At 44.5% G+C, this 11921-nt stretch overlaps 1 pseudogene; it reads left to right on the top strand.

Moving 5' to 3' along the window:
• The first annotated feature begins 1835 nt into the window (after positions 1-1835).
• LOC125532769 lies at positions 1836-7157 on the top strand (annotated as a pseudogene).
• The last annotated feature ends 4764 nt before the right edge of the window (positions 7158-11921 follow it).

The following is an 11921-nucleotide window of genomic DNA, read 5'->3' as shown; positions in this document are numbered from 1 at the left end:
TAGTTACACCGCAAGGAAGAATAGCAAGCCATCTCAACACTCTATTGTTGCATGTGCAGTTCCAGAATTCGTCCCAGAACTTGCTGAATCATGCAACGCAAATATATGAGCATCCAACATGTGTGGGAGTATAAAATGGAGAGCATATGAAGTCTACTTTCAGGAAAATCAAACGGTGCATCATTTGGTGTCCTGAGTCAAAGGATATGAGAGTTCCAATGCAAGCTGTCTAGGGCATTAATTGCTGCGCGAGGCTCCATGAGTTTGCTCCCTTGACCAGCTGGTTAGCACGAATTTGAGCCCCTCTTTTGGCCTGGTTTCACACCTAAACTAGGAGGGTTGTTCCTAGTATAAATACCGCTTCCCCCACTTCAGCCACAACTCTTCGGCAATTCGATTTCAGCATAGGTTAGCTAAGTGCAACCAGAATATTGTTTGAGAGTTCACTTCCTCCTTAGCTCTTGTAATCTTGCCTTGTTAGAGGGTAAACTCACTTTGTGATTTTACAACAGCAGCCGTTGAGGCGGCGACCAGTTCGTGCTTCCAACTTCGTGCGTGGTTGCGTGGATTGGAACTAAGAGTGTGGTTGGGCGAATACTTGTCGCTGGTTGTTGCATTTGCAATAGTTAGCTTCGGTCTCGTCAGGTTGCACTAGTTATCCTTTACCCGACAACGTTGTTGGTTGGGATTGAGGGTTTCCTTCGTACCCTTCAGGTGGCGTTGATTCGCAACATAGAGCCGATCCTCCGTGAAGATTGGGCAACCCCATATCATCTTGGTATCAGAGCTTCGGTTGACACGGTAGGATCTTGTATCCCTAGGTTAGTTCGTGTTCTTGTTCATCCTAAAAGTCCAGAAAATAGCCCCACAAAAAAAATCCCTTTACCTAGCCCTTTGTAGCCTTTAATCTGTTATTTGGTGAGTTTTATCAAGTTCTTGTCCACTAGATCTTTGTTTTTAGTTGCTGAGTTTCCCCCCTATCCAATCTTGTGTGTTCGTGTTCATTTTCGTGCATAGATTTCAGATCTGCATCCTCCACCAAATCATGCATATCTTTGTCATTCGGAGTCCATTTTGAGTGTTTTTGTGCATTTTGAAAAGCCCGCACTGTGTGATCTCCATTCATCCTTGTTAGATCTTATTCCCATTGTCTTTTCCACCCAGTAAAATCAGATCAGTTCGTGTGTGTTTGCTGCCAAAGTTTCAGCTGCATGCTCTTGTTGGTTGACTTCATCTATTGTGATTTTCGTGATTCCCCCAAAGTGTGTGTTTAGATCCAAGTCCCTTGTTGAAAGTTTGTCAAAAAAAGAGCAAAAAAAAGCAAAAAAAAGAGAGATCTGCCCAAAGAAAGAAAGTGTGTGCAAGAAGCAAAGGAGAGAAAACTTGGGACTGTTCTTCACTTATATCTTGAGAAATCCATGTTTGTGTTGTGAGCTGAAACGTGTCAAGTGTGAAAAGTCTTCAATCCTTGCTTGCAGCAAATCTGATTCCTTGGCGAGAGTTGCATGTACCTCACATATATCCCATTCAGCAACTAAATGCATTAGAATCTTGTGTGGATGATTACTTGGTTCAACAATATCTAGATTGCAGATTAGTGCACCTTTTGCTACATATATACCCCACCCAAACTCCACCAAACAGCCCCGCATGTGCAACCCTAGACTTGTATTCGCTTGATTATCACTCTTTATATACCAACCACCGACACCACGGTTGAGCATGATTCTGCTCTCATTTGGAAGTTACATGAGCTTCGGTTGGTAAGTGAGGTGAGATTGAGTTGTTATCCACATATATGCTTCTAGTACTATAGGGCTTTTGGAGAACTAACCATGGCAGGTGAAGAAAAGGAGTATGATGTTGAAGGAAATGGGCATCTCAATCAGCCTGTCACACGGTTTCACTTCAACGCATTACGTGATCATCTACGCCGAGAGTTCAGAAATAGCCTTGACCCAATTGAAGAGAAGCAAGACAAGTTGTCGAGAGATTTGCAGCAACTTATGGGTAATATTGATGAGCAACTCACTCAGAACAAGGCAGCCATGAGGACTGGTATTGTTGCTGATATTGTGCGAGAGCTTCGTCAGAACCGAGAAGATGCAAGTGTCCATGGTGAAGAACAAAATGTAACTGATGGGGAAGGTGCTGCCTCCAATGCACAAGCTAGAAGAAACTGTGCTCCTGGTCCCCATGCCATGAGACCTCCTGGTCCCGGACGTGGAAATGATCATGGTAATGGACGTGGTCATCATGAAGTTGCTGCTGGTCGTGGTCTTAGAGGAGGCCACCGAAGAGCAAATCTGCACCATGAAGGTAGTGGAGATGAGTTTGATGAAGATGAAGAAGGCATGCACCAGAATGACAGATTTCATCATCGTAGAAACTATGGTCGTGGACGGCAGGAGGTGGAGAGGTTTGGAAAGCTGAAATTTACCATGCCCAAGTTTGATGGTGGATCTGATCCAGAAAGTTATCTCACATGGGAATTGAAGGTTGACAAGATTTTCTGCATGCACAACTACTCTGAAGAGAAGAAATTAGCAATGGCCTCACTTGAATTTGAAGACTATGCTCTAATTTGGTGGGAGCAAGTTCAGACTCAGCGAGAAGAAGAAGGAGAGCCTGATGTTGCTACATGGATAGAAATGAAAAGAGAGGTGAGGGCAAGATTTGTCCCAAGGCATTATAGACGTGACATCTTTGATAAGCTCCAGAATTTGAGGCAAGGAAAGTTATCAGTTGAGGAGTATCATAAGGAGATGGAGAAGGCAATGATAAGAGCCAACATACATGAAGATGAGGAGCAGTCCATGGCAAGGTTCTTCTATGGGCTGAATCCTAATGTTAAACGAGTGGTTGATTTGCAGCCATATCGTAATGTAGTAGAGCCGGTACATCTTGCTTCTAAGGCTGAACGTCAATTGCAAGAAGACTCGAAGCAAAACAGAACTACGTCCTTCACAGCTCGAGCTACATCAAGTGGGAGTAAGTTTATACCTCAATTCAACGTTGGTCGAGGTATTATGACTAGTTCTGGTGGTGGAAATCAGCCCCATGCACATGGAGCCACGAGCAGAAATGATGCATCAAATTTGAAGGAGAAGAGCAAATTTGCAGCTCCTAGTTCATCCTCCATTGGCTCCATGGGGAAAACTAGTGAGATAGAGTGCTTTACATGTAAGGGACGTGGCCACATGAAGAAGGATTGTCCCAACAAGCGTACCATGCTGATCACCGAGAATGGAGAATATGAGTCTTGTAGTGAACCTGAAGAAGAAACTGAAGATGGTGATGGTTCAGATGGTGATGAGCAAATCTATTGTGATTATGAGCAAGGGGCCTCTCTTGTTGTCACTAAAGTTTTGAGTGTGCAGATCAAAGAAGCTGAGAATGGACAACGACACAATCTGTTTCAAACAAGAGCCAAAGTGCAAGACAAGGTATGCAAGGTAATTGTTGATGGTGGGAGTTGTCACAATCTTGCAAGCAAAGAAATGTGTGATAAGCTTGGGCTAAAGCTGCTACAACACCCTCATCCATATCATATACAATGGTTGAGTGAATGTGGAGAGATTAAGATCACACACATGGTACAGGTGCAATTCAAGATTGGAGATTATAATGACACCGTTGAGTGTGATGTGGTGCCAATGAAGGTGTGTCACTTGCTGTTGGGCAGACCGTGGCAATATGATTATTCAGCTCAACATTGTGGCAGAACCAATCAATACACCATCAAGTGGAGAGGAAAAGACTTGGTGCTTAGACCCATGACACCCCAACAAATCATGGTTGAGCACTTGCAGAAAGTTTCTAAAGTAAAAATAGTGAGTAAGAAAGAGGAAGAGAAAAAGAGCGAGAGAGAGATCCACAAATCGGTGAGTGAGTGCCACAAGCCAAATCTGAGAGAGAAGAATAAAAGAGAGGGAGAGAACTTAGTAATGTTAGCCACCAAATCAGAACTGAGAGATGAGAGGCTCAACCCAAATGAAGTGGTCGTTGTACTTGTGTACAAAGATGCTTTTCTTTCAGCTAACGACTTAACATGTCTCCCTAGTGCTGTTTGTGATGTCTTGCAGGAATTCGAGGATGTTTTTCCGGAGGAAGTACCCACTGGTCTACCTCCCTTGCGTGGCATAGAACATCAGATTGACCTCATTCCAAGAGCATCACTTCCGAATCAACCTCCCTACCGCACCAATCCTGAAGAAACAAAGGAGATACAAAGGCAGGTACAAGAACTTTTAGATAAAGGTTATGTGCGTGAAAGCTTAAGTCCTTGTGCTATACCTGTGATTTTGGTGCCCAAGAAAGATGACACATGGCGATTGGTAATGGATTGTAGGCCTATCAATATTATAACTATTAGGTATCGTCATCCTATTCCTAGGTTAGATGATATGCTTGATGAATTGAGTGGCTGTACTGTTTTCTCTAAAATTGATTTGAGGAGTGGATACCATCAAATTAGGATGAAAGAAGGAGATGAATGGAAAACTGCTTTCAAAACAAAATTTGGGTTGTATGAGTGGTTAGTCATGCCTTTTGGATTAACTAATGCACCAAGTACATTCATGAGATGGATGAACCATGTTTTGAGAGCTTACATTGGAAAATTTGTTGTTGTGTACTTTGATGACATCCTTATCTATAGCAGATCCATTGAGGAACATATTGAACATCTAAAACAAGTGCTGAATGTGCTAAGGACAGAAAAACTATATGCTAACGTTGAGAAGTGCTCCTTTTGCACAAACAAGGTTGTTTTTCTTGGCTATGTCGTTTCAGGACAGGGAATTGAAGTGGATGAATCTAAGGTGGAAGCAATCAAGAATTGGCCAACTCCAATGAATGTAAGCTAGGTGAGAAGTTTTCATGGCCTTGTTGGTTTCTACCGGAGGTTTGTGAAAGATTTTAGTACAATTGCTGCACCTTTGAATGAATTGACAAGGAAAGGAATTCCCTTTAAATGGGGTGCACCACAAGAAGAAGCATTTCTTGAGCTTAAGAAACAATTAACTGAAGCACCTTTGCTGATTCTACCTGATTTCACTAAAACTTTTGAGATAGAATGTGATGCTAATGGAATAGGTGTTGGAGGTGTGTTAATGCAAGAACGAAAACCAATAGCATATTTTAGTGAGAAGCTGAGTGGTGCACAACTGAATTATTCTGTTTATGATAAGGAGTTGTATGCCTTGGTTAGAGTGCTTGAAACTTGGCAACACTACTTATGGCCTAAAGAGTTTATTGTACATTCTGATCATGAGGCCTTGAAACATTTGAAAGGCCAAGCTAAACTGAATCGTAGGCATGCTAAATGGGTAGAATTCATTGAAACTTTCCCATATGTTGTGAAGTATAAGAAAGGAAGGGAAAACATGGTTGCTGATGCTTTGTCCTGTAGGCATGTTCTTTTGACACAATTAGAGGTGAAGGTACCAGGACTTGAGAGCTTAAAAGAACTGTATTGCACTGATCATATATTTTCAGAACCATATGCAAAATGTAAATATGGGAAAGGTTGGGATAAATACCATGTGCATGATGGGTTCCTTTTTAGGGCTAACAAGTTGTGTGTTCCAGATTTGTCGGTTAGGCCTTTTTTGTTGCAGGAATCACATGCAGGAGGATTAATGGGACACTTTGGTCGTGAGAAAACTGATGAGCTGTTGGCCGATCACTTTTATTGGCCAAATATGAGGAAGGACGTTGAGAGATTTGTGGAGCGATGCATCATATGCCACAAAGCTAAGTGTAAACTGAACTCCCATGGTTTATATACTCCCCTACCTGTTCCAAATGCTCCTTGGGAAGATATTAGCATGGATTTTGTTTTAGGACTGCCTAGGACTAAGAGGGGGAGGGATTCAATTTTTGTTGTGGTTGATAGGTTCTCAAAAATGGCACACTTCATTCCGTGCCACAAGAACGAGGATGCTTCACATGCTGCTGATTTGTTTTTCAGGGAAGTTGTTCGCTTGCATGGAATGCCAAGGACTATTGTTTCAGATCGAGATGTGAAGTTCATGAGCTACTTTTGGAAAACATTGTGGGAAAAATGAGGAACCAAGTTGCTTTTTTCAACAACGTGTCACCCCCAAAATGATGGGCAAACAGAGGTAGTGAACCACACACACTCAGCGTTGCTGCGTACAATGATCAAGAAGAATTTGAAGGAGTGGGAAGAGTGTTTGCCGCACGTGGAGTTTGCTTACAATCGGGCAGTTCACTCTACCACAAACATGTGCCCGTTTGAGGGGGTATATGGATTCAAACCACTTGCACCAATTGACTTGCTGCCACTTCCATTGCGAGAGAGATGTAACATGGAGGCTTCCAAGCGTGCTGCATATGTGAAGAAGATTCATGAGAAGACCGGAGAAGAGATAGAAAGGAAGTCCAAGTACTATGTTGCTAAGGCAAACAAAAATCGCAAGAAGGTAACTTTTGAGCCCGGAGATCTGGTTTGGATACATTTGCGCAAAGATCGGTTCCCAGAGAAGCGCAAATCCAAGCTAATGCCTCGTGGAGATGGACCATTCAAAGTCTTGGCCAAGATCAATGACAATGCTTACAAAATCGAGCTTCCTGAAGACTATGTTGTGAGTCCAACTTTCAACATTGCTGATTTGTCTCCATGCTTCGATCAAGAGAGTCAAGAGTCGAGGACGACTCCTTTTGAAGAGGGGGAGGATGATGAGGACATCCCAGGTTCACCTTGTTTATCATCTTCTCCTGATGATAAATCTCAGCCATCAAGTGAAGCTTCTACAAAGAAGATCTATTTGGGTCCCATGACAAGGAGCCGTGCCAAACAAATAGCACAAGAGGTGAACACGCTCCTAGCTTATCATAATTCAAATGACCATGAGAACTTTATACTTCCTAAATCTCGTGTGCTGATTTTACTTAGGTACAATGTCGAGGACAACCAACAACATTCAGCACATGAAGAACCAAGTTTTAGAGCCCATTCAACAAGTTTAAAGAGAACAAGTTTCAACTCTGATGAAAGCCTTGTTTTGGTGACAAGGACAACTAGTTACACCGCAAGGAAGAATAGCAAGCCATCTCAACACTCTATTGTTGCATGTGCAGTTCCAGAATTCATCCCAGAACTTGCTGAATCATGCAACGCAAATATATGAGCACCCGACATGTCTGGGAGTACAAAATGGAGAGCATATGAAGTCTACTTTCAGGAAAATCAAACGGTGCATCATTTGGAGTCCTGAGTCAAAGGATATGAGAGTTCCAATGCAAGCTGTCTAGGGCATTAATTGCTGCGCGAGGCTCCATCAGTTTGCTCCCTTGACCAGCTGGTTAGCATGAGTTCGAGCCCCTCTTTTGGCCTGGTTTCACACCTAAACTAGGAGGGCTGTTCCTAGTATAAATACCCCTTCCCCCACTTCAGCCACAACTCTTTGGCAATTTGATTTCAGCATAGGTTAGCTAAGTGCAACCAGAATATTGTTTGAGAGTTCACTTCCTCCTTAGCTCTTGTAATCTTGCCTTGTGAGAGGGTAAACTCACTTTGTGATTTTACAACAGCATCCATTGAGGCGGCGACCAGTTCGTGCTTCCAACTTCGTGCGTGGTTGCATGGATTGGAACTAAGAGTGTGGTTGGGCAAATACTTGTCGCTGGTTGTTGCATTTGCAATAGTTAGCTTCGGTCTCGTCAGGTTGCACTAGTTATCCTTTACCCGACAACGTTGTTGGTTGGGATCGAGGGTTTCTTACGTACCCTTCAGGTGGCGTTGATTCGCAACATAGAGCCAATCCTCTATGAAGATTGGGCAACCCTGTATCAACAAGTCTTTTGTGATGAAGACTCGAGTCCCGCACTTGTTGTCTCCAAATCATGACTCTCCAACATCACCAAGAAGAAGACCAACGATGCCACATATTCCACACCAAGGCCGGCATCAATGGACGATCCGTCAAGGTCATCATCGATGGAGGGAGTTGTCACAATCTCTCAAGTGAAGAACTTTGCTCCAAGCTCCAATTACCCAAGACGAAGCATCCACATCTATACAAAGTGCAATGGCTTAGTGATTCCGGCACTATCCAAGTCGAGCACCGAGTACAAGTCTCCTTCAAGATCGGCGCCTACGAAGACACCTTGGAGTGCGACGTCGTTCCAATGACCGTTTGTCATCTTCTCCTTGGACGGCCATGGCAATTCGATAGAGGAGTCGTCCACAACAGTCGAACGAACCACTACATCTTCAAGATGAAGGGCAAGGAGTACATCCTCCGTCCAATGTCGCCAAGTCAAGTGAACGCCGACAAGCAAGCCACCCATCATGGAGATCATAGTGAGAGAGTGAGCCACCAATACGAGAGTGAGCGCCACAAACCAAAATCGAGTGCCTCCACGATGAGCAAAAACAAGAACCTAGTTCTATTTGCCACCACCCGTGAGATGAGAGAAGTGTGTGAGAACCCATCTAGTGTCCTACACTATTTCCTCGTGTGCAAGGACAATGCACCACAAACTAACACCTCTCACACTCTTCCTCTAGTGTTGTCTTCTCTTTTGCAGGAATTTCAAGATGTTTTCCCCGATGAGCTACCTCCGGGACTACCTCCACTTCGAGGCATTGAGCACCGCATCGACCTCATCCCCGGAGCGCCACTTCCAAACAAAGCTCCCTACCGCGTCAACCCTAACGAAACAAAAGAAATACAAAGGCAAGTAAAGCATCTCATAGACCATGGACATGTGCGTGAAAGTTTGAGCCCTTGTGCCGTTCCGGTCATTCTTGTGCCAAAACGTGATGGTAGTTTTCGCATGTGCTCCGATTGTAGACCTATCAATGCTATCACCGTTTGCTATAGGTATCCCATTCCACGCCTAGATGATATGCTTGATGAGCTTAGCGGTGCCACTATATTTTCTAAAATTGATCTTAAAAGTGGTTACTATCAAATCCGCATACAAGAGGGCGATGAATGGAAAACCGCCTTCAAAACCAAGTTTGGTTTGTATGAGTGGTTAGTCATGCCTATGGGTCTCTCGGAAGCACCAGGCACTTTTATGCGCCTTATGAATCATGTATTTTGCCCTTACATTGGTGTATTTGTTGTGGTTTACTTCGATGACATTCTTGTGTTTAGCAAATCTATTATGGAGCATGTCACCCATGTCCGCACCGTTTTGCAAACTCTTATAAAAGAGCGACTCTATGCTAATATGGAGAAATGCCTTTTGGTGTTGATAAGCTCATTTTCTTGGGTTTTGTTGATTCTTCTAAGGGTGTTCATGTTGATGAGTCCAAGATTAATGCTATTAAGACTTGGCCGCAACCAACCAACTTTCATCAAGTGCGTAGTTTTCTTGGCCTTGCAGGTTTCTATCGTCGCTTTGTAAAGGATTTTAGCACCATTGCTTCGCCTTTGCATGCTTTGAGGAAGAAGAATGCACCTTTTGTTTGGGGACCATCCCAAGATACCGCATTCAATGAGCTTAAGAATTTTCTTACTCATGCTCCCATGCTTGCTTTACCCAACTTCAACAAGCCTTTTGAAATTCATTTCAATGCTAGTGGTAATGGCATAGGAGGTGTCTTAACGCAAGAGAAGCGCCCCGTAGCTTACTTTAGTGAGAAAATTTCCGGAGCGCAACTCAATTATCCCATCTATGACAAAGAGCTATATGCTTTAGTCCGTGTTTTGCATGAATGGGAACACTACCTTCGTCCCCATGAGTTTCTCATTCATACCGATCATGAGACTCTCAAGTATCTTAAGGGACAAACTAAGTTGAACAAGCGTCATGCTAAATGGAGTGAATTTATTGAGTCTTTTCCCTATGTCATCAAGTACATCAAGGGTAAAGAAAACATAGCAGCAGATGCTCTTTCCCGCATTTGCATGCTTGTCACGCAACTTGAGTTAAATGTCATTGGCTTCGAGCATATCAAAGACTTATCTGAGCATGATGCAACTTTTGCCATTCCTTATGCCAAGTGTTTGTCGAATACATCTTGGGAACTCTATTACATCAAAGATGGCTACCTTATGAGAGCTAACAAACTTTGTATTCCCGAGTCCTCTCTCCATTTGTTGCTTTTGCAGGAAACTCATGGAGGAGGCTTAATGGGACACTTCGGATGCGACAAGATGTTCGCCACGCTCTTGAAGAGCTACTTTTGGCCTAAGATGTTTCGGGATGTCGGTCATTTCACCAACCGGTGTACTACATGTCGCAAAGCTAGTCCAAAGCTCAATCTCAAGGTCTCTATATGCCTTTAACAATTCCATACCAGCCTTGGGAAGACATTAGCATGGACTTTGTACTTGGTTTGCCTAGGACTCGCAATGGGAAAGATTCCATATTTGTCGTTGTGGACCGTTTCTCCAAAATGGCACATTTTATTCCTTGTTACAAGATGCTTCACATGTTGCTAATCTCTTTTGTAGGGAAATATTGCGTCTCCATGGTGTGCCAAAGACAATTGTCTCGGACCGCGACGTCAAGTTCCTTAGCTACTTTTGGAAGACCCTATGCGCCAAGCTCGGAATCAAGCTACTCTTTTCCACGGCATACCATCCTCAAACCGACGGCCAAACGGAGGTGACAAACCGCACACTCTCCACTCTACTTCAAGTACTCATCAAGAAGAACATCAAGGAGTGGGAGGAGTGTCTACCCATCGCCGAGTTCGCCTACAGCCGAGCAAGACACTCAACAACCAGCAAGTCTCCTTTCGAGGTCGTCTATGGATTCAACCCTTTGTCACCATTGGATATTCTACCTCTTCCACTCCAAGAGCGAATCAATTTGGACGCAAGTGCACGAGTGACCCATCTCAAGAAGGTGCATGAAGATACAAGAAACACCATCGAGTGCCAAGTACAATGCCTTGCGACAAAGCTCAACATCAACAGGCAACCTATGGTCTTCAACATTGGTGATCTCATGTGGCTACACCTTCGCAAGGAGCGCTTTCCACAAGAACGCAAGTCTAAGCTTCGACCACGAGCAGATGGACCCTTCAAGGTGCTCGCACGCTACAACGACAACGCTTACAAGATTGACCTCCCGCGCGACAAGTACAACGTGAGCGACATCTTCAACATCAAAGATCTCTATCCCTTCCATGGTGATGAAGAACTCGATCCGAGGACGGATCTTCCCCAAGGGAGGGGAGATGATGTGGAGCATCCCACGACCATCCCCATGAATGCCACCTCAACTATCGAAGCTCTAAGTGGACCAATGACAAGGGCTAGGGCACGTGCTATTCAATCCGAGGTGACATCACTCCTACATGAGTTTTCCCCCTCTTCAAGTGAGACATGGCTACTGCCTAAGTCCGAGATACTATGTGTCATCAGGTACAACGCTCAAGACTCAGAGCCGAGGACTGTAGAAGAAGAGACAGGCGTCAACACTCTGGACAGCCTGGAACTTCCGGCCAGAGCCTGGAACTTCCGCCCGACCCGGAGCTTCCTGCCGCCGATGACTTCGACCAGCCCTGGCGTGCCAACTCTCGGGTTATCCCGGACCCCGTCCCGGACCTTCCGGCCCCCGTATGCCAGCCCATCTCCACCGCGCCAACTCTCTGGTTAGGCCGGACCCTCCCCGGAACCTCCGGTCCCCGGAACTTCCGGCCCTGCCTACGTGGAGCCACTTGGGCTGAGGCCCGTGTACCCTTTCATCACCTAGACTATATATACTCTATCCCGTACGACTTTCTAGGGTTAGCGTTGGTTTAGATCATTTGAGAGATAGAGCTATGCTCATCCATATCGGATCTCCTCCGTTCAAGAGACCGTGGCCTCTTCGGAGAAGATCCCTTTGGATTCAAGCCCCCTTTCTAAGGGAAGATCCCCCCATGGATTCAAGACATCCTCACGGAGAAGAACCGGTTACCTCTTGTATCGTCCGTTGTTGACTTT

Source organism: Triticum urartu, chromosome 1, assembly GCF_003073215.2.
Source record: "Triticum urartu cultivar G1812 chromosome 1, Tu2.1, whole genome shotgun sequence".
NCBI classification, from domain to species: Eukaryota; Viridiplantae; Streptophyta; class Magnoliopsida; order Poales; family Poaceae; genus Triticum; species Triticum urartu.
This window is presented reverse-complemented; position numbering and strand designations above follow the sequence as displayed.